Source organism: Wolffia australiana, chromosome 3 (genome assembly GCF_029677425.1).
Source record: "Wolffia australiana isolate 7733 chromosome 3, ASM2967742v1".
Taxonomy (NCBI): Eukaryota; Viridiplantae; Streptophyta; class Magnoliopsida; order Alismatales; family Araceae; genus Wolffia; species Wolffia australiana.
This window is the reverse complement of record NC_135837.1, coordinates 21,994,769-22,018,488: the sequence shown is the minus strand read 5'-3', so window position 1 is coordinate 22,018,488 and position 23,720 is coordinate 21,994,769.

Below are 23,720 nucleotides of genomic sequence, written 5' to 3'. Positions count from 1 at the left end.
GAAAATTAATTGTAAATTTACTTATATTCTATGATTTTTTATATATTTTAATTAAATATAATTTACTAAAATGAAACCAATACTAGTATATTCAAAAGAGATGAAATGACTATAAAATAATTTTGGGGTGGAGCAAATATGCTCGCTGATTAGGACAAAGATAGTGGCAGATACGTGTCGGTAGGCGGTGGAGTGGTCGCAAGGGATGATAATTCTATCGTCTCTGGTGATGATGTAGATAGAGGGGGAGAAGCAACGATGAATGTACAAGCCCAAGCAGTTACGCAGCAGAAGTCTTAGTGCCCAGTCTGTGCACAAGGGCAGAAAGGAGAGTGTTTGTTGTATTCATATCACAATCCCACATAACGTTATGTACCTATTTTTTTTATTGACTTCTCCAATATGGGAATATATCTAAAATATTTGATTTAAATTTTCATGGCCAAGGCCAACCCGTCTACCACCACTGAAATTTCTTCTTAGGCCATCAAAAGGGCTCTTCAATCACTAATTACTTATCTTCCAACGGAGTTCCATTTTGATGGCAGGAGATTCTTGTGCTGGTGTGATGAGTAAGGGGAGAGGTGGGACCTCTTTGGCGGATTCAAATTCCCAGGACATCACCACAGAGTCTGGGAAGACCAAGATACATGCCAGTATGGGAGAGAAGGGAAAAGTGAAGGACACCAAAGCAAGGGGGAGGTGAGCACAATGCCCATCTCCATTCCTTTAAATCGGGATGGATCCTGTATTATGATTACTCTATATAGATGAAATTTAGTTCAGGCGTATCTTGGATTACATGGTGCTTCATTAAATCATTTTTCAGGTTTGGTTTCATCAAGTTTTTATCGTTCATCCGCATTGAGGTATTCTATTGGACATCGCATATTAGACACTAGAGATTTCCACAGTTTTATGAGAGGTTTCTTTCTACTTTATCTAATAAAAATTAATAAAAAATTATCTATAAATATAGAAACTATATAAACTGCATTATCTTACTATATTGTATTCACTTATCGTTTATCGATATATAGGCATTTAAATCAATATTATCATCTAGTATTTTCTCTCTCTACGCAAGTTCTAATATTCCCTAAGAGAATAAAATTTAATTCCCTTATCTCTCTGAACTTCTTATAATATACAAATGTTTGTACCTAATTAATCTCTATATAAATGAATTCCCTTTCTTACTCCCATTTCTCTCCATTATTCCTCGTATATCTTATCAAACTAAATACACCTACTGATTAACTCTATAATATTCATATCCTTTACCCACTACATCGATCTCCCCTATCATCCTTTTTTGCATAACTATAAAATAAAATAAATAACCTTACTACAGATATTTCCTAATAAGCATATTATCATACTGATATCTCTTCAGCTTAGTACTCCAACATCTTAATTCCAATCCAAACCAATAATTCGTCTAATACCTAACTTAATCTCACCCCTATTATAATATTATTAATCAATTACAAGATATCGCTACATTTAATATGCATAAAATTATTTACCGGAATAATAATATAAATAATATATTTTCTTGTGAATATATTCCCTCTCCCTTTTCATGTTATTCCGAACACCATCTACTTTTACTTATTATTTCACATCATCGTAAATGGTGTCTTCCTTAAATCACTTCCTCACACTTATTAACTAGTTATCTTTCATTCTTTACTATCTTCATTGTTATTAGTTCATCACGCACCTTGTTTTACTACACTTAATTTCAAATGTTACTCACCCTATCATCTTCTCCCCATAACCCTAACTCAATGTAGATCAATCTATAAAGACCAGTCTATGTGGAGACAACCTCACTCATATTACAGATATTTGTGTGGGTTTATATTAAAACAAAGTTATTTAATTTAAGGAAATTTAATTTATGGTTGCACCAAAAACACACACCTAAAATTCTCATCATTCACCATCACTTTATTGCTCACCAGAGCCTATCCTCCACCATCTCTATTGCAATCAGCAGCATTTTTTCTTTCAGTTTCTCCTATTTACTCTCATCCATTTCCATCAACACTCTCGGGTACTGCTGAAGCAATGACATAGGTATTTCAATTAGAATTATTTAATATTCGAAATTATAATTTCCCATAAAATTTAATCTATAAAGTTCAAATAAACTAGGTTAACTAGGAAAATTATGTTTACTCATTATGAGATAAAGTTGAATCAATTTTCACAAATTGATTTTATGAGAGTACATTTAAATACTTCCTATTAAGTTGAATAACAAGTTATCAAAATCCAAAAAGTCGATATTAAATTGAAATTTTAGTTTTTCAATACTTTGTGCTTATGGATTTGCCCCTTACTCGCTTTAAAGTCTCGTTTCCTCTTTCTTTCTTATTACTTATCTTATTTCTTATTCATGGTGGATCTTCTTTTAGCGAGATTGATACCCATAACTATATATTAAATAAATAAGGAAGCATTTATTTCAATTTTATCTATGAATGATTTTGTTATTGGGAGAGAAAGTATTTTAACTTTTGAAACATGTATTGTTTTAATCTTGTCCTCCCCGATAGACTATTATTGGGAAATGAGAATTATCTATATATAAATATAATTTTGGACATTGGAATCATTGGCAGGCCATCTAAAAGCTAATATCCTATGACTCAGTAAATGTTAAGCATTATATTTAAGATCAAAATCAATCTTGATCGTCAAATCTGATTGTCCCTACACTGTTACGCTTCATATCAACTATAACCATTTACGTCTGTATTTATAAAAAAAACAAACACATTATTTTTAATGTGGTTTATTGAATTTATATAATCGGAGATTGAAGGAAACCTGATGATATTAACATATTTTGCTAACATTTATGAAACAGTACAAATACTTCTATAAAAACAATGGCATGACTTTCATTCGTCCTGAAATTTACTCCAAAATATTCCATTATATTATTGTGGAAACTAAACATGGTTTACTATGCTTTAAAATCATTCATAAATTTTTTTCAAAATTTCAGTGTAAATATTTCAATAGGTAACTGAATTTGCTGTATAGAATTTCTGAATGGACCTTTTAATGGTTCCTATATTTTGTACAGTTAACACATGGTCAAATATTTTAGTTCATTTTAACTAAGTTAATTTTGAAGTAAAAATTGAAGAAATGACCGATCAAGAAGATATAGCACCTCCTTAACATGCACTGAAGGTGGCAAGGCTTGGACGATCTAGTTGAACAAGGATTTTAATATAAATTGGGGTTTACATTTAAATACAGGAAGGTGTAACCTTTAAAAATTATAATAATATGATGAACTATTTTCCTATGTTTATTGGTTTGATTAATGAGTAGCCTTTAGATGTTTTAGATGATTTTCATATGCATTGTTCTCCTCAGCATATTCCTGGATTATATACCAAAATTTCACGAATAAAATATTTTGCTTTAAAATTAAGAGAAAAATATGGAGATTGATACATAAGTTTAGTAATAACTTTTGATAGCCATACAGAACAACCTTTTTGGTGGTACCATGTAAAGTCTTCAAGGCACTATCTTTCTGTTTTACCTGAACAATGATAGTTCAGCCTTCATCTATTGTTCCAGACTACTTTATTTTATCATTGTTAATCTTATAGATTATCATTAAATCTCTTAAGTCATCTAAGGAAATATCACTCTAAGACTTAGAATTTGTGAACCTTGATTGAATCATTTATTCATTCATCGGAAATAGATATACTAGTATAATTATTAATTTTAAAACCATAAAATGATTACATGTAACACTCATTTATTGGATAAACTTAACTAGCCTTCCCATCATCACCATTCATCATGAGAATGCTACATATAGTTATGAAAATTAAAGAATGGAAAGCTTTATCTTTGTACTTCCATAATGGAATGTGCATATCATAACAATCACCTCACATTTATACTGATATATTATATTTTACCACACAGAGAAGCATAAAAGATATAATAAATACTAACCAACCATTATTTAATATAGTTAACAATGATGACCCATCCTATATCCCTACACCATCAATGGTGACATTCCACAGGGTTCTGCTTATCACCATCACAAAAATATTCCTTCAGGCTTCTGAGTAAGAAAATTTAGTATGAAAATAACTCGATTGGATTTTTCATTTCAAGTTTCGTCATAGCATGATAAATGTATCAATAAGTGCATGTAATTCAGTCTACGTTGATTTTGATGGATTCACTTATGAGGTCTGTATGGAATTTGGTCAACCCTTGTAACTTGGTCAATCTTTGACCATTCTGTTTTCAAAATAATTTAAAATCATGTCCATAGAGTTTTTGAATGAGTTAGAAATTTAGAATCATATCATTGATGCACACATCCTATGATCATGGAATGCCCTGACATAGTGTATTTGAAGGTTAAGTTCAACGGAGCAGACCAACAATTATTGACTTCAAATTTAGATGACAGTTTATTTTAGTTAGTCAAAAACCTAGACCAAGATATGACTTCTATTAATGGGTAATCTTGAATGATTTAATTAAATATTTTTGATAGGAAAATATACATGAAATTGGAGCTTAATCTTAAAATAGAAGTTTCTTAAATAAATGAATAATCCAAAAATTTAATTACACAATTGTATGGATATATATGTGTGAAATTAGGCCAGATCGAATATCATAGGAATTTAGGCATCTCGTTTTCGAGTCAATACATGAACTAATAGTTCAATTTTTCATTGTTTGATAAAGATCAAAGAAATGGAAGGTGTAAAAATAGAAAATTAAAATTGAAATAAAATTTTGAGAAATAATATTTTCATAATTTTCTGACAAGTATTTTAGAATGAGGTCCTGCACATTAGATGAACATGTACAAGTTGGCTGTTTACAATGATACCGTGTCATTTTTTTATAATCTTTACCTGGAAAATGTGATGCCATTTTATGTAGTTAGAGGTTTTCTAGAAGTCCCAGAAATTCCCTTCCACAAAGTTGTACTGGTCCAAGAGAGAAAAGGGCAAAAAAGGTAAGTCAGCTCAATTTCATTCAAAAGTTGTAAACATTTAATGCTGCCTTCTAGTCTATATTAAGCAGAAAGAACGTCCCCTTCTTTATACACTTAGTTTTTTAGGTTGAAAGGTCTCTCCTCACGCACACTCTTTGCAAGAAACATAGAAAATACTTTCAAGCTTTTGCTCCCACTGTGATCATATCACAAGGCAACCAATGTGAGGGAAAGAACGTGCACATTCTCCATTCCAAGTACGTTTGGGTTTATTTTCACTTTTTATAATGACTTTAGCGTGATCCAGATGAAGCTGAAAGTTGAAATAAGAAGAGAAAGAAGGAAAATTGAAGGGAAAAGAGAAGAGCTTAATATCTGAGGTTTGAATCATCAGAACGTGCACATTTCCATTCTTGTGTATAAAGGAAAGATAAATATAGACAGAGAAATATAAAGGGGTAAAATATAGACAGAGATGTAGAGACAGAGAAGTATATACAGAGATAAAAGATATAAAGAAATAAAAGGTAGAAAATGTTGAGAAGAAATAAGGTCAGAAATTTTTGAAAGCAGCATAAGTTGAAGATTAAAGAGAGAATAGAATGGACAAGTATTTAATAAGAGAGATGTATAAACCTGGAGTTCACTGTGCTATATTTATTATCATCTTGAATACATATATTCTTGAATACACAGTTTCCCAAATATATATTAGCTTAAATACATATTATATTGGACACAAATTATGTGTCAAATACTTTTGCACAACACTTGAAAATCATTGATATCTTTTTGTTAGTCTGCTTGATAATTCCTGTAATTCTTAAGAAATAATATCAGATTGTGGCCAGCATCTAGAGTAGACTAAGTGATTCTTAAGAAAGTGGAGGACTTGTACGTCTGACAAAGCTAAGGGGGCTAATGACAGGGACCTCAACACCAATTTTTTTATTTTTTGATTTCCAGTGTGTTGTATTTTACCGAATAATCGTTTCTTCTGGGAGCATTACACTTATGTTAGGGATTTCAAAAAGGCGGGTCGCATATCCCCCCGAGAGGAGTAAGAGACAAGCCCTCACCTGTATAAAAGTTTGTGTGTTGATCTCCTGCAAGAATCTTACACTACATACGAATAAAATCACATAGTTAGGAGTAACGTAAACTAGAAAACTTAGTAAGGCCTAATTCGGTCCACCTTATGCATAACCTAGCCATTATAAACTTACGTTCTTGAATGATATTCTATTATTAATTTTTTTCTGGAGGTTATACTTGTTTATTAAAATATTTTAAACAGTTCTGTATAATTAGTGAAAGAATTTAAAAATGATAAATATAACTAAAGCTTTGAGTAAAAGCATATAGAGAATACCTGTACGCAAATAATACAAATGGATAACACATGTTTGGGACAATTTAATAAAAAATTGTTTCTAGTCCACAAGAACGGAAATATAATTGAGAAATTCCTGAAAGTGTATCACATAGATATCTTTAATTTCTAAGGAGAGAAAAATATAATTTCAAAGAGAGGGGAATATTACCTCGGCAATGCAATTTTTTCACAGTTCAACCATTGTCAGATTTATTTGAATAATTAATTTTTTCCCTCAAGATTTTGAGTACTAGAAACTAGTATATGACACAAGGTTGGGGTAGAAGAGCCATCAACTTTGGTGAGGATATATTATTGGAGTATATGCATTAATTACCATCAAGTAACAGAGGTACTTCTCAGATCAAACTTACTGCTTGGTGGGGGTAGATTGCATTAAAATTGTTCTGTCTTTTCTATTGATTACTTAAATCATGGTCCATATTTTTTATACAGACATACTAGTTGACACAAATCAAATGTTGTTGAAAAATGTTTTTCCATACAATGAGGACTTGAGGAGCTTTGGTAGTTCATCAAAATATTAACTTTGGCATATTTAGCTCAGCATCACAGCCTTAAATCTTAAAATATTAATTTGTATAGGATAAATTTCAATAATTAACACATACACCTTAAGGTTTAGGTCCAAATAATTCACATCTAAATTCTTATATAACCAATTGGCTTACCTATTAAATGTCAGATATCTTCAGAATCATGAACGTATGAGGTAAGAAATCAATATTTAACATAAAATTTAGTTTATTTAAATTAAATAACTGATGTCTGTGTTATGGATACACAACCATGGTCATGCAATATTTGAAAAGAAAGCATCGCCTTTGTGAAATGCTGACCACCCTATTCTGACATTAGGAAATAATTAAGATTACTCATCAAGATACAACTCTTGACAGTCTACATTGCTGCTTTACTCATCATTTATTTTTATCCATAGGACAATTGGTACAGATCCTCACCAATGCGCCTAACTGCCGAAAGGGAGTTGGGCTCCAATCAAGACATCTTTTCGGTAAGGCAGAAGCATGGAAACCCTAATACACTAGCAGCACTGATTAGATGTGATTTATTGTATTATCTCTACAAAATTTGCGTATGCTATGCATTACAACAATTCCACATGTCAACAACTTCATAAAAATCCATTCTGAATCCGAAAATTAAATCCTTAAAGTGAGCTTCTTATTGTTTCAAGTGATATTCTACTTTTTGTATATTTAATGGATTTTTAGGATTTTTCTGACTCCATATTCTCAAAGAATTTAATTTTCTGATTCCGAATAAGTTTTGTTATGAACTTTTGGACCTTATATTTATGGAGATATAAATCTACTAGGTGAAAATATATATTTTTATTATACGTTTTTGATTTAGTATTGTTTTATATTGAATTTTAAGGTATTGTTTGTCTTAAAAATGAGCATGCCAGGTGTCACAATTTGATTCATCAAATGGAAATCAATCAAGAGCATTCACAATGATTAGACATGCTAATCCAATTGAAAGATGCAATGATGCCATCATGATTCACGATGTCGTAATGTGCCAATCATTATTTCATACTTCTTTTATATTGTATTTGTAAGTGTAAGTGGGCCAAAAAGAAAAGAGACGCGATTTAAATTGCCGTAAATCTAATGCAATAGTGGAGAGAGTAAAGAGTAAACAAGGGAAATAGAAAATCCAGAATTGTGACGCTCCACCTCGCACACCTGCATACTTCTACTTTTGATTGGAAAGAACAATAGAATGGGGAGTCTTTTCCCTTTTTCTGAGATAAATGACACACTTCAGCGTGTCATTCCCGTAGAAGTTAGAAAAAAAAGATTATTTTGACATGGCGCACAAAAACACCCCACCATGTCAGAAATATTCAATAATAATATTAAAACAATTTTTTTCCCTCTCCTCCTGCAGGTTCTAGTGGTGTTATTGAACCCGCGATTGAAGAAAATGAGACAACCACAGTAATAATTAAATAGCTGATGATGGAATATCCCAATCGCCGAAGAAAAATAAGAAAGCCTCACTGATGATAATGAGGGGAGAAAAAATTGGATGGCTTGGCTTGGCCCCGCTTCAAAATTTAACAACCCAAAGGTCCGATTCGGCTTAATTTTTTTAGGTCTGCTTCCTCTTCACCTGTTCTTTCCATCCATGATAAGTTCAAATTTAGTGATTAATGTTATTTTTTTTATTCAGACATAACCAACAATATTTATGAAAATTTACATTTAAATACTATATAATTAAAATAGGACAATTAAGGGATCGACCCACGGAGTGGCAGAAATGTAATTTCTGAATTTTTCTCAAGCTTGAAATGAAGAGATAGACAGTGAAAATAAATAGAGTATAGAAGGAGTTTGAGATGGAATTTGAAGGTGTAAATGAATGGTTTTTTATGAAATTTTGAGGGGATGAACTAGGGGTATGGATGACGGTCTAGAGATATAGTTGATTATAGAGAGAAAGTAATGAAAATGAGTGTTTAGGGTGAGAAAGTCAAGGATTTTAAGAGTAAATGGATGGATAATGATGGGTAAAATGAAAATCTAGGTTCCTAAAACCCTAGTGCAAGATTAATGAGCCCTCAATGCTTCTTCTCAAGTCTGTATCCTTATATTTTTTCAGGATCACGCATTTTCAGTGCAAACAAGAGTTGAAATTGAGTCAAAACTGCAATAATATTACATCAAGCAGGTGGAACAACCTGGATACTGCAAAATGCCTTTCCTGCTGGCCAGTTACTTGCTAGAGCACGTCTAGAATGAGGGAAAATGAGGGCGAGAAGAGTATTTGTACATTAGAAAAATTACTAAATATCCCTTTGGGTATTTTTTATTTTCTTTTATTGCCATTTTTGCCTCCTTTTCTACATGGGTTGAGGGCTTCCCCTTGTAATCTTCAGCTTCTTTCTTTGGAAGGCTTTGGGGAGCCAAATGGGCAGGTGAGATAGCGGCCCATCTTCTTCAGATTTCTCTTCTAAAGGTTCACAACTCCTGTTGATCCTTACAAGCCCCGTTATAGAATGACTAAGCTACCAAAAATTCTCTAATTCCATAAGAATTGTATCTTCTAAATTATTGTAAATTTCTGCACATTTTGAACTATAAAATACTCCTCAGTAATCACATCTACCATACCTGTCCATGTAAAGGTATGGCTCTGCAAAATTACTCTCAAAACTATTCACCATGTATACGGAGGAGAAAGATGACAATTGGGCAAGAGGAATTCGTTAAACAGCAGATTGAGGAGTTAGAGTCTCGACTGGAAATCAATGATGTCCAACTTCTTAGAAGACTAGATGTGGTGCAATATGAGGATATGCTGAAGGAAATGGGTTTATGGAGATTAGCACTAATAGAGCCTAAATCCCCTATTCAGAGAGAATGGCTACTCCACTTGGTAGTCAACTATGAAGCTGTGTAATGTTAAATTTGGATTAATGACATGAGGATATCTATGACACGTCCTTATTTAGCTAGAGCTCTTGGAATAAATTGGAAAACAGAAAAGGATGTTAATGGGAAGATAATCCAAATGGGTATGATCCGATAGAATGCTAAAGAACTTATTGATATCTGTCATTTGATAATTACCAATTGGTATGCTATAATGGGATTAGAGGCCTACAAATTTCTGCCTGCGCTTGAAACACCTAAAAACTTATTGGATGCAGGAAGTCCGCATACTATTGAATGGAGTGTCATATTGTGGGAAATGATGGAAACAGAAATTGTTGGACTCATGGAAAACAAAGGATCAAGGACATGTAACTTTGTCCATGTATGGCAGTCTATGGTACAAGTGCAAAAACCCCAATTGACGGTGGAAAGAAAGAGACAAATGGCAGAATATCTGGAAACAAGTGAGATGGAGAGTCCAATTAATATAAAGAAAAGGTGGAAAGAAAGGAAAATATGGTGGAAAAGCCATTGAAGAGTAGAAAATCCAAGAAGGCAAAAAAGGAATATAGGACCATACAGAGTCAGAGCTATCTTAGAGTGAGACTGCCCTACAACTTCAAAACCTTAGTTCGACATTGGGGAACAAAAAGACGTGGAACAAAGAAGAATGGCATAGAAGTAAATCAGATTACAGAACCAAAGAGAACCCCATATTTTCCAATGATAGCGAATACAGATAAAATGGAAAGAGAAATAAACAGCAAACCTGCTACCATGGAAGGATCATTATCAAAATTATCTTATAAACATGCTTTAGTCGGACCAAAAGAAAAAGTTTGGAATGATAGAGAGAATAGAAGTGAGCAACCTCTACAAACTATGAAAAACTTGACTCCACAATTCACTAAATCCATAAACCAAAGAGGATATGCAATGAAACACAGACTAAAAATCATTAGTTTCTCAGATACAGAAATTGAGGAAATGGCAAAACGTTTGCAAGATTCTATTATTGGTAAATTCACATATGGGCGCGTTGAGGTAAGCATAGTGCATGCAGAAATGGAGATGCTCAATATTTCCAAGGACGAATTCTCGATTAGTGCAATTGATGATAGGCATGTGCTGATTAGATTTGTAAACAAAGAAGATTTTGAGACTGCCTGGAGTCGATCACTTTGGAGATTAGAATCCTATACTATGAGATCATTCAAATGGACATCAGAGTTTTCATCTGCGAAAGAGTCTATCAAAGTACCAATATGGATTGGACTCCCAGGTTTGCGGTCTCACTTGTATACTCCTAATGCTTTAGATCTATTATAGAAATGCTAGAGACCTTTATCAAAGCTGATGAGGGTGTTAATAAGTTCTCGAGCCCAGGCTATGCAAGAGCATGTGTAGAGATAGACATATCTCAAAAAATACCAGAGTATGTCCTATTCCAGCATGGATCAAGAGAAACAATCAAACAAAGAGTTATAGTGGAAAAACTACCACGATATTGTGAACACTGTCAAATTACAGGACATAGTGTACCATATTGTTGGAAAACCAAAGCTCAATGCACATCCAAAACAGAATCAGTTTGCAAATCTTCCCATGAAGATAAAACAAAGTTTTAACTAGGAAATTTATGGGAAAACAAAACCTAGGATGGAATGGCGAAGAAAAAAATCATCAAATTCTCACATAGATCAGCCAATAACACAAGGTGACAACACCCTTAGAAGCAAGGATGATAGTATGATTGATGTCCCAAGTGTAGATTTACATAATAGATTCTTCATATTTCAAGAATGCATAAGTATCACCAGTGGAAAAAGTGAGATTGTAGACAACTCTGAAGCTTATTCACCACATAGAAGGTGCAACTCAGACCCTCGTAGGGAAAATAGTGGAATGATAGTAAATAGACACACCCAATCTGTGGAAAATCAAAAGCTTTACAACAAAACATCTTTAGATGAACTATTTGAGAGGGTTACCTCTGATGAAGAGTCCCCTATATCAAGCCCCTTAGAGAATTTGAGGCGACTATCAAATGTGATAAAATGATCATACACTGTGGTGGAATTGTAGGGGTATGGCAAAAGCAGAAACTTATAGAAGGATAAAGAATATGATTAAAAAGTATACAACCCATGACTGATAGAAATAAAATAGATAAATAAAGATGAAGGAAACATACTATCTACAGAATGGAGTGGCCCAAGGTCGGGGGAAAATTTGGATCTTCTGGAATAAAGATGTAAACCTGAAAGTCATAAATGAATGCTCCCAAAGTATAACAGTACATATTCACACAAAACATGTCTCTCTATTGCTTACCTTTGTATATGCATCATATCACCCAGAACTGAGAACTGAACTATGGAACAATCTTACCCAAAATTTTAGTTCCACAGCATTACCATGGATTATTGGAGGTGATTTTAATATTATAAGGAATGTAGGGGAAAAAAAGGGAGGAAAAGACCAAATACAAGGAACATAGAAGTCTTTAATGAGGCCATCATGCATTTATACCTATGGGAACCAATACATGAAGGAAGCATACTATCTTGGTGCAATGGTAGAAAAGGTAGCCAACAAATTTATGAAAGGTTGGACAGAATTTTAATGAATATTTATACCGAGAATTTACCTAGTTCTGTGGTCCAATACCTTCCTCGACGATTATCTGATCATAATCCAATATTAATGACATTTCAAAAGCCTTGCACTACTACAAGAAGGCCTCCATTTCGATTCCAAGCAATGTGGATAAAGCACCCGAATTTCTTGGAATTGATTGAGTCAAATTGGGGCGGTAGAATATCATGAGAACCGATGCAAAATTTAACTAATAAACTGAAAAACATAGAACACATTATTAAATATTGGAATCACACCTCATTTGGGAATATCCAACGAGAAAAATAAAAAATTAAAGAACATATTGACAAGTTGGAAATTGAACTACATCATTGTTGGGATGAGAATAAGCACGGATTGTGGGAAAATTATAAAAAGGAATTAGCTGAGCGAGAAGAACAATATGCCCTCTTTTTATGGCAAAAAGCTAATATAAAATGGATGGAGGATGGGGACAGAAATATTAAATATTCTCATTCACTTATTACTGCTAGGAACATAAGAGATCATTATTCCCAAGTTGGGGAACAATATAACTATAATCAAAAAAATCTAGAAAAAGAAGCAATGGACTTTTGTTCAGCTTTACTGGCTTCGCAACCATCTTATCATACCTAGGAACTACTAAAGATGATTCACCCTGAGGTGACGGAATTGGAAAATGAGGCATTGTGCCAAATTCCAACATGCAAAGAAATTAAAGACGCCTTAAATGAAATGAATCCAAACAGTGCGCCGGGTCCAGATGGATTTACACCACGTTTTTTTACGACATGTTGGCATATCATTCATCAAGATGTTTCTGAGGCTATCCAAAATTTCTTTGTTTCACATTATTTACTGAGATCATGGATAGTAACCTTTATTTCACTTAGACCAAAAACTGAACTATCCATATCCTTTGCCGAATTTCGTCCCATTAGTCTATGCAATGTGGTCTATAGAATAATAACAAAAATTTTGAGTACAAGATTAAGTCTGCTACTTCCAAAGATCGTATCGGAAGAACAATATGGATTTGTTAAAGGTAAATAAATTCATGAAAGTGTAAGTTTAGTTCAGGAATTAGCTCAATCTATAAATTCTAAAGTGTATGGGCAAAATGTTATTTTGAAATTGGACATAGAAAAAGCTTATGATATATTAGAATGGTCCTCTCTTTTTATGGTTCTACAGCAAGTTGGTTTCTCTAAAAAATGGATTGATATGATTAAAGTATGTGTTGAATATAATAGTTTTTCAGTTCTGCTCGATGGAAACTCAACCCCCTTCTTTGAAGCAACAAGAGGTCTTAGACAAGGAGATCCTATATCACCCAGTTTTTTTATCCTAGCACAGGAGGTATTGAGTAGAAATACTTCAAAAAGGGTATTATCCTACAGAGTAGGAACATACTTCACAAAGAGAGATGCACCAATTATCTCTCATTATTTATTTGCAGATGACACAATAATATTCCTGAATGGCAAAAAACAATCGATTAGGAATATGATGCAATTACTAACAGAATATGAAAGCATGTCAGGACAAAGAAGGAATAGAGCAAAAAGTGCCTTCTATGTATCGCTGAAAACTACTACGGGAGGAATCAAGGCTCTGGAAGAAGAAACCTCCTTTTTATATTGTTTCTTTCCTTTTTCATATTTGGGAAGTCCAATTTTTTCAGGTACAGTAAAATCAATTGATTTTGATGGAATTTTGATGTCCATAAGGAAAAAATTGGGGGGATAGAAAGGTAAATTGATTTCTCCCGGTGGAAAAATAATTCTGATAAATCATGTTCTGAACAGTATTCCCATTCATACACTATTTGCCTTGGACTTTCCCAAAAAAGTACTAACATCTATCAAGAGAACTATGGCCCAATTTCTCTGGTCAAACCATGAAGGAGAACAAAAAAGGCAATGGACATCATGGAACAATGTACGCAATCCAAAGGAGGAAGGTGGTCTAGGGATAACAAATCTAGATGATGTAATGAAAGCTCTGCAAATGAAACGGACATGGAGTCTTTTCGAAAATAAAACACAATGGGCAAAACTTATTCGTGCCAAATTTGGGCATTGGGATAGAGAAAACCGTCAAAGAACCATGCCACAGAGAATTAGGAAATTGAAAGAAACATGGGAGGATATGAAGAAGTTGGTAAGATGGAAAGTCGGAAAAGAGGATATAAACGCATTGATGGCGCGGCACCGTCCGACACCGCAGGGTTGTCACTCGAGGAGCCAGCACCATCATCGAGTCCGCCATCGACACGTGTCCAGCCGACACGACGAGCAGCAGCATCGACGCGCAACCCCGGGTTCAGATATTCGGCGTGAAGACACGCCACCTTCGGATCGTTCGACTTACTCGTTTCTTGTTTCCTTTTCATCGCTTTTCGTCTTTATCATTTTGTCGTTGTAGTGAGGGGAAGAACCCATATGAGGATATCTTCCCCTCTAATCTACCTAGTGGGCCTTACAAGCCCTTTTATTTTGTTTTTCCCTTTGTAGTTTAAGGGGCCCATTTCATCCTTCCTATATAAGGGAGGGTTGGGCGCCCTCCCAGACCACTCTTGATTTTCATTGAAAAGTTAAACGTATTTGGAATTCCAAGAGTCACGTTCGTGGAGGAGAAGAAGAAGAAGAAGAAGAAGAAGACGAAGAAGAGGAAGAAGAGGAGAAAGGAAGGAGAGGAGAGGGGAAGGAAGAAGACCAGCACTGCCATCGCCTCCGCGCTAGTCTGCCATCCCCACACACCACGCGCCACCGCTGGCGACCATCGGCCGCCGCCGCCGCCCTCGCGCCTCAGCCACCATCTCTCGCCCAGATGCCGCAACTTCCCCTCCGCCGCCACTTTTCCCGTCGTTCCCCCCTACCGCTCAGCACGCCCGCTCACCATCCCCTACGCCGCTGCCGACCGCCCGCGGCCCCAAGCACTTGTCGCGCTAAGCATCGCGCGACGCCTTCTATCGCGCTGTGCCTGTGCGCGCAGGCTGTTTGTCGCCGCCCGCGTCCGCACTGCGGACCACTCCTGCCCCGCACGCCCGCCCGTGATCGACTCCGTGCAACTCCCGATCATCCCCACGCCGGGGTCCCGTGTTGTGCCACGCCGATAGTGCCTGAACCGTGCTAGCTCGGCATCTCTCGCCGTGTTGTGCCGGCCCCGGCCCAGGCGTCGTGCCCTGCACCGCGCCCAGTCACTCAGCGACGCCCGAGTTGAGATCACCTTGCGCCCATCACCCGCCCCAGCCAACCAGCTATCCCGCTGTCGCCCTGTCACCGTCCGCACCTCTCCGGCACCCGTGTCCTGCAGCTGCACCCCTCTGGATCTCAGTGGTACGAGATTTCCGTCGCCAGCGCGAAGAAGGTACCCCATCATCTCGGCTCTTTACGTCTCTTACTTCCTTCAGTATACTTTCGTATTGCCTCCTCCGCGCTCGGGTTAGATATAGGTGAGCGTGAGACAGGTTGAGAAAACGATGACATCAACGAGAGTCTTACCTGGCTGGTACGAGTCGGGCGAGCCCGACGAGTGTGAGCATACTAGCGGGATATTCCCGCTCGGTGACGTACTCGCCCTTGACTCTCTCGGGCGGGGTTTGGGAGGTCTGTTTGACCTCACCCATAGCGACCCCGTCAATCTCTGGAATGGCAACACCGCATTTCGGCACTCACACGTGCTACACGTAGGATTTCTTGCATTCACGTCATCATTTAGACCTTTCCATCTACATAGCTCGGACGACGCTGAACGTCGTCGTCCGATCGAGATCCTGATTTGATACCGAGCCGCTACCCTCGGTGTCGACCGGACGACGTCTTGACGACGTCCGGCATCACGCATGCTCGACGGACTGGATAGGATTGGGATGTTTGGAGAATAAGCCCGGGTTTAGTTGTCATGAACCACAACTCTCAGTCAAACAACTTTGGGAACAAGATTGGGAAATATATTTGAGGCAGAGCAGTATCCAGCAAAACACAATCACCATTTTAAGAGAGAAGAATTTGCAACTCACACATGCAAGGGATTTTGTTATTTGGAGTATCACGAAGCATGAAGGATTTACTCTAAAATCAGCATGGCAGCATGTGCTTAATAAACGCCCAAAGCAGGGGATAGCAACAACTATCTGGCAAAGTGGTGTTCCCAACAAGCAAGAATTTTTCATGTGGAGGACAATTAAAAATATCTTACCTCTTGATCATAATATACAGAATGTTGGAATTGCTTTAGCATCAAAGTGCGCATGTTGTTTAAGACTCCCTCAAAGTGAAGGCTTCAATCATCTTTTATTTGAAGGAGAATAGGCAACGCATACTTGGAATTGGCTCTTGGACTCTTGGAAAATCACTCAAACACCTGGATTTTCAATACAAAATTGGATCAAACAGACTCTCAAATCTAAAAGAAAAGAGAGCGAGCCTTCATCGGACAAAGCTATCATGCATATTATTGAAAGGATATGGATCAATTATTGAAAGGGTAAAGGTTTGGATACAGACATTTGACCACCATATCAAACCTATGGCAATTACTAATAAAAACAAAATTCAAGGGCTATTAAATTGGAAAATGAAGCCAGGTATACAACAATATTTTCACTCTGTAGTACTCCTCAGGTGGTAACCGCCAAAAAAATTTCACTTGAAGCTCAATATAGATGGAGCTTCGAAAGAAAATCCAGGGAAAGTAGCAGGAGGAGGTATTGTGCGAGATGATCCTAGTACACTGATATTTGCCTTCGCACATACGTATGAGGAAAGTACAAACATGGAAGCGAAAAGCTGGGCTCTTCTGGATGGACTCAAAATATATCATCAAAAAGGTATAGAAACAGTTATAGTAGAATCGAACTCGGCATCACTTTGTCAGATGATCAACAATAGAACATGTTCACTATGGAAACTACAAAAATGGTGGACAGATATGCAGGTATACAGCACTAAAATAACACAAACGAATCACATCTATAGGGAAAAGAATTCAGTAGCTGATGCCTTGGCCGACTATGATATTAAACTAGGTATACCAAATATGAAATGCACTAAGACATTGACTAGAAGAAGATGATACCACCTAGTAGAAGAATGCAGTCTTGAGACACGGTTTAAGATGATGGGAAAAGGTATAACATTGGAAAGATTATGAAAGACAAAAAGTCACAATACAATTGTAAGAACATAATTGACCAATACGGAGACAAATATTTTTATAAATAGACGAAGTGAGAAGTGGGATAGTCAAATGGGTGGATGGATGGATGGATAGATAGATAGATAGATAGATAGAGAGAGAGAGAGAAACGGAGATAGATAGATAGAGAGACGGAGAGAGACTGTAAGAGAGAAAGAATGGATGCAGGAATAGAGAGAGCGGAGAATATATAGAGATAGACAGGAAGTGAGAGAAGCCACATAGAGAGAGGGAGGAAACTAGAGAACTTTAGGGAGAGAGAGCAAAGAAAAAGCAAGAGAGAGAGAGAGCAAAGAAAAAGTAAGAGAGAGAGAGGAAAAAAGCCAGAGAGAGAAAAAACAAGGGAGATAGAGATAGATTGTTTGATGCACTGGCGGTCGCTGGCGGAGGTCAGTTGGCGGCAGTGGGCTGCGCCAGAACGCAGCTGCGACACTTGGCGTGGCCAGCGCTACGGCAGCTGGCGGACCCGGTGGGCTCGCCAGACGGGCTGTTCGAGGACGCGCAGGGGTTCCCCGCCGCCGCCGCCGCCGCCTCCCTCTCGACTCCCACCGCCTTCACCGCTGCCTCCGCCTCCGCCGCCTGCCACGCCGCCCCCTCCGCCGCCGCGCGTGCCGCCTCGCTGGCCCGCTTGATCTCGCCGGTGAGCCGCGGCAGCTCCTCCTCGGCGCTGAGCAGCTCTAGCACCCTCTTCAAGCTCGGTGTTCAAATTCGTTCACTCGAATGCCCGATCGGATCGAACATTCAAACGATCTGTCCGAATCCCCGATCCCTACTAGAGAGAGAGATAAAAAAGAAACTACGGACAGAGAAGTAGAGCGAGAAAAAGTTAAAAAGCCACGGAGAGAGAAAGAGCGGGAGAGAAAGCAAAAAATAGACACGGAGATGGAAAAAATGGGGACGGAGAGCAAGACCCTGAGAGAGAGAGTCACGGAGAGTGAATTAGAGAGAGAGAGAGAGGGATCGAGAACGAAAAGGATAGAGATAGAGGGAGAGGGTGTTGGCTTCAGAAGAGTCGATGGATGTTCCTTGGAAGAACCCTTAGATCACTCAGGAAGAGAAGATTGAGAGGTGGAAGAAGTAGGAACAAGAGAAAAATAACAAATGTCGGTAGACGTTTCGACGTACTCAATCACACATTTCAACAAACAGTTCACGGGTATTTATAAGCCCAAATATTTACAAACTGAAAAAACAAACAGATACACGTAGCTCCACGTGGCCCAATCAGAGTTAAAATAACTGTATCTCCGTTGGGCGGTTTGCAACCATTCATCTTGATCGAACGGTCCTCGTTATTGCTGAAAAACAAACTTAAAAAAAACCGTTAAGTTTGTTATTCCTCGGCGACCTTTCCCGTTGCCGATCATCAGGATCAATCTGGTCTTCAATCTCCTCCTTGATCCTGGTCGTTCGGACAAAACTCAACAAATTTTTGTGAAGATGTCAGCAATCTGTTTCTCAGTTCGAACATGCTTTAGTACTATTGATAACACCCTAATTTCTGTCTTTATTTCATTATTTTAGCATGATTTTTATGCATTTAAAGAGCTTAAAATTGGGTTGTTATCATATATTTACATGAAAATAATGTTTTCAAGTAATCTCTGATTTTTCCATAATTTTCTGTTAATTATATGAATTTTTAAGGATGTATTGAAGCTCGAAATAATTATTTTTGAATGAAAATGACATATTTAATATTTTATTTTGGCATTTATCAGCATGGGAATGAATCATGGAATTTTCTAGAATTTTCTAGAAGTTTTTACGAATTTTTAGGATTTTTCTGAGATTTATTTCAAGAGGAAATGCATTTACTCTAAGAAAAAAAGGCATATTTATAATAGAAAAAAATGTATTTTTACAATTTCGGAACTTTCCGGGCCTTTTTGCAACATTTCGTTGCAAAAAGACCCTGAAAACAGCTCTCGGTTGCCATTGCAGGCGTAAAGATCTAATTTAAAAGAGTTCAGGGTTTAATTGCAATTGTATTATTAATTGTTTTAATATTTTAGAGAAAAGCGGAGGAGAGAGAATGCGAGAAGGGTATATCTCTAAATATTCTTTGGGCGGCGTCGGATTGCAAGAGATTATGTTGCAAAGGACGTCGCTAAAAAAAAAAACCGCCCAAGTCCATTCCACGTGCCGACGTGGCGCAACGAGAGCCGTTGGATGAGAATCCAACAGCATCACGCGCGCGTCAGCTGCAAGAGGTAAGTTCACCACCTGTGCTGCGCGTACAATGCGCACGCACGGGCGGTGACGTGGCGAAAACAGAGAGGAAGAAATTAGTGAAAAACGCACGTTTACGTGCGTAGCGTTATGTATGCAAAATCCGCACTTGTGAATTCTAATTGTTTTCTTTTTTCTCTCGCCAGGGGTACGTGGCACGACGGGAGAGTGCCCGCCAAAGAGATTTGAAATGCTGCCGCCAATGAGGCATCGACACATCATTGCGTGGATTAATAAATATATCAATTTTTAATGCAATGGATTAAATTGGTTTAAAATTGATTTATTAATAACTTTTGATCCTGAAGTCCGATTGAGATGATTTTTTTATGGATCTGTTCGTCTTGATCCCCTCTTTCAGATTATTCAGATTCAGCCTACATTGATAGACAAACATTAATTACTATATGGGGGTTAAATGGTGATTTTCACCATGTAACCTAAGTATAAAAGCTGAATTTCAAGAGGGAGAGCTGATTCTGGATGGTTCTCTATCACAACTGCAAGACAGAGAGGGGCCCCAGCCTGGATCAACAGTTTTGGTAATTTTTCCTTTCATTGTATTTAAACTTTTATGCATTTTGAATGAAATAGGTTGAGTTGTTTGTTTCTTCCTCTCTATTCTGATCTGAACTTCTAAATCGCTTGACTTGAGCGGCATGTACAAGCCCTGATTAGGATTGAGAAGAGAAATTGAGGGATTCACCTGGGCATTCAATTGCATTCCAAAAGAAAACTCTAAAAAATTTAGTTTTAATTCTTAGGATACTCAATAACCCCATTTTAGTTCTGAATTATCAACTTGCAAAAATCAACCAAGCCCAAATTAAAAATTCCTACCAACCTCTCTAATTGAATTCTTTGATCCATCCAATTGGATCAATTAATTCAATCTAGAGCCCACATTTCTTCTATTCTTCTCACCTCTTCTACCCCCCTTTCTCAATTCTCATCTAATTAGGGTGACTTGATCCTCGTTGAAGAGCAAATTCACTCTAATTAGGATTAAAACACCAAAAAGATAATCACATTGAACTTCCTACTTGCTTCCCTTGGACGACACTCACACTTATCCCTATACATGTTAAGTAGAGTTTTATAAATTTTATTGCATAAGCTAGAATTCACAACGACAAGGGCTAAAAATCCATAATTTTCACCCCTATTTTTGGCTTATCAACTATGCTGCCATCTTCTAAACATTTTTTGATAAAGTGATATCTTGTGTCAATGTGTTTTGTGCGATTATGATAAACCGCATTCTTACTCAGCTCAATTGCGGATTTGTTATCAACACAGATATCTACTGACTTGGGCTTTTCTCCTTTGAGTTCTCCCAACAATCTACTTAGCCATATTCCTTGACATGTAGCTGAAGTATGGGCAATATACTCAGCTTCACAATAGGACAATGCAACAACTTTTTGTTTATTGCTTCCCCAGCTAATGGCTTCTGAACCCAGAAAGAAAATTTTGCCCTGATGTACTCTTTCGATCATTGATGTCTCCAGCAAAATCACCGTCACTATATCTAACCAATTTTGCTGACTTTTCCCCTTTAACATAATCAAGACCATAATGCATAGTACCTTTTACATACCTCAATATTCTTTTTACTGCCATCATGTGACTTGTAGTCGGCTTCTCCATAAATCTGCTAAGATATCCCACACTGTTCATTAAATCAGGACGAGTATGAGTTAAGTACCTCGAGCTTCCAATGATTCTTCTGAAAGTAGTGGCGTTCTCCTCTGATCCTTGATCATTCTTGAAGGTCAAACGAGCTTCCATTGGATTTTTTGAGGAATTACAATCTTGCATATTGAAAAGTTCAAGAATTTTTAAAGCGTACCTGCTCTGTTTCAATGTAATCCGCAGGTGTTCCTGACTTACTTCAATACCAAGATACGAAGACAGTAATCCCAAATCACTCATTTCAAATTCTTTCATCATTTGCTTCTTAAAAAAACAGATCTCATCTTGACTTGACCCTGTAATGATCAAATCATCCACATATACACCCACAAGTAAACAGAATTTGTTCTCATGCTTCTGATATACTACAGGTTCTAACTTGCTTTTCTTAAAACCAAAAGACTGCAAAGTTTTATCTAACCTGAAATACCAGGCTCGAGGTGCCTGTTTCAGACCGTAGAGAGCTTTCTTTAGCTTCAAAACATAATCTTCCTTTCTTTTTGTCACAAAACCTTCAGGTTGCTTCACATAGATCTCCTCCTTAATTTCTCCATTTAAGAAGGCAGACTTTACATCAAGATGATGTATGCTCCAATTTTCTTCAGCAGGTAGAGCAATCATTAATCTGATAGTTTCTAGTCGAGCAAGTGGAGCAAATATTTCATCAAAATCTATTACAGGCTTCTGAGAATAACCTTTCACCACTAATCGAGCTTTATGCCTGATGATATCTCCATTGCTGTTCCTCTTGACTCTGAAAACCCATTTTAAACTGATAGGTTTGTAGTGCCTTGGTGGGATCACCAATTCCCATGTATTATTCTTCATAATAGCTTCCATTTCTTCATTCATAGCAGTCACCCATACTTCTTCTCTTTGAGCTTCACTGAATGTGGTAGGTTCTTCACATATCATAAAGCAATCTTCGGCTGGAGCTTCTATGGGAGTGATAAGCTCAGATTTTATGTGTTTTTTACTGGTTATTTAGCAGTTTAGACGTGTGAGGTTCAGAGCTTATGCAACAAATTTATAAACCTCACGGCGTAAGGCGAGTGAGGGTCGATCCACAAGGAGCAGGAGAAAACAGCAGAAATTTCCTTCTTTATTCAATAGATATGTCACTTATCAATTTAAAATAAATATTAAACTCTGTTAAATGATCCTCAGGAAAATCACAGAATTCCTCTTTAATTCCCAGTTTAGTCGAAAGATTTAACTGCTATTGCTCTGATTAAGTTAAAGATTTAACTTAATAGAGGCTGTCTACAGAGGAGTTCTCTCAGAGATGACCTTGCCCTTGGCGCAAGGATCAAACACCTTGCATGCAGGGTACCTGCGGCGCTGCGCGGGCGTGTGCAGCAGCGCTGTCGCGTGGCGTGGCTGCGCGTGACGCTGCGCGTGGCGCTGCTGCGCTGTCGCGGCTTGGCGCTCTGGCGACGCCAAGGCGCGGCGCTGCTGCGGCGCTGCGCTGCGTGCGGCTGGCGCGGCTTGGCGTGGCTGCGTAGCGGCGCTGCTGCGGCGGCGCTGCTGCGTGCGCGGCGCTGGCTGCATGGCGCTGCGGCGTCTTGGCGGCGTTGCTGCGCGCGGCAGTGCTGCTGCGTCAAAGGGATATTTTGGGGAAGTTGGGGGAGGATGATCAGAACAAGAAAGAAACAAAGTTCAACTGAAATCAAATCTAAAATGAAACAATCCTCAGTTGGAAAACATTGGAAGATCTTGTGACTCTTCCAACACAACCAAAATTGTCTGAGAAGAGAGGGATTACAGGGCTGAAGCTTGAGATTTCTCCACGTCGGGTGTCACGTCCTTGCGGCGAGGCGTGGTTCTTCAATCCAAGCTATCTTCAGTCTGTTCTTCTTCTCCAACTCCAAAAGCTCATCAGCTCCTGGAGGGTGCAGAAATCCTCTTCTCCAAGCCCTAGTTTCCTTAGAGAAAATTCTGAACAACCCAAACTCCTCTCTCAAGAGAGTTGTTATAGGTTTTCTCTTAAGTCATGCCCAGGGGCATTTTCGTAATTTTTGCCACTTCGAATTTTTGCCCACTTCTCTTGATCCTCCTCTCTTCCTTGATCTTCTTAATCTGTTTCTGAATGTTCACTAGCCATAAAATGTTAAATGTATTCCACTTGATTCAAAGAATCAAGTGG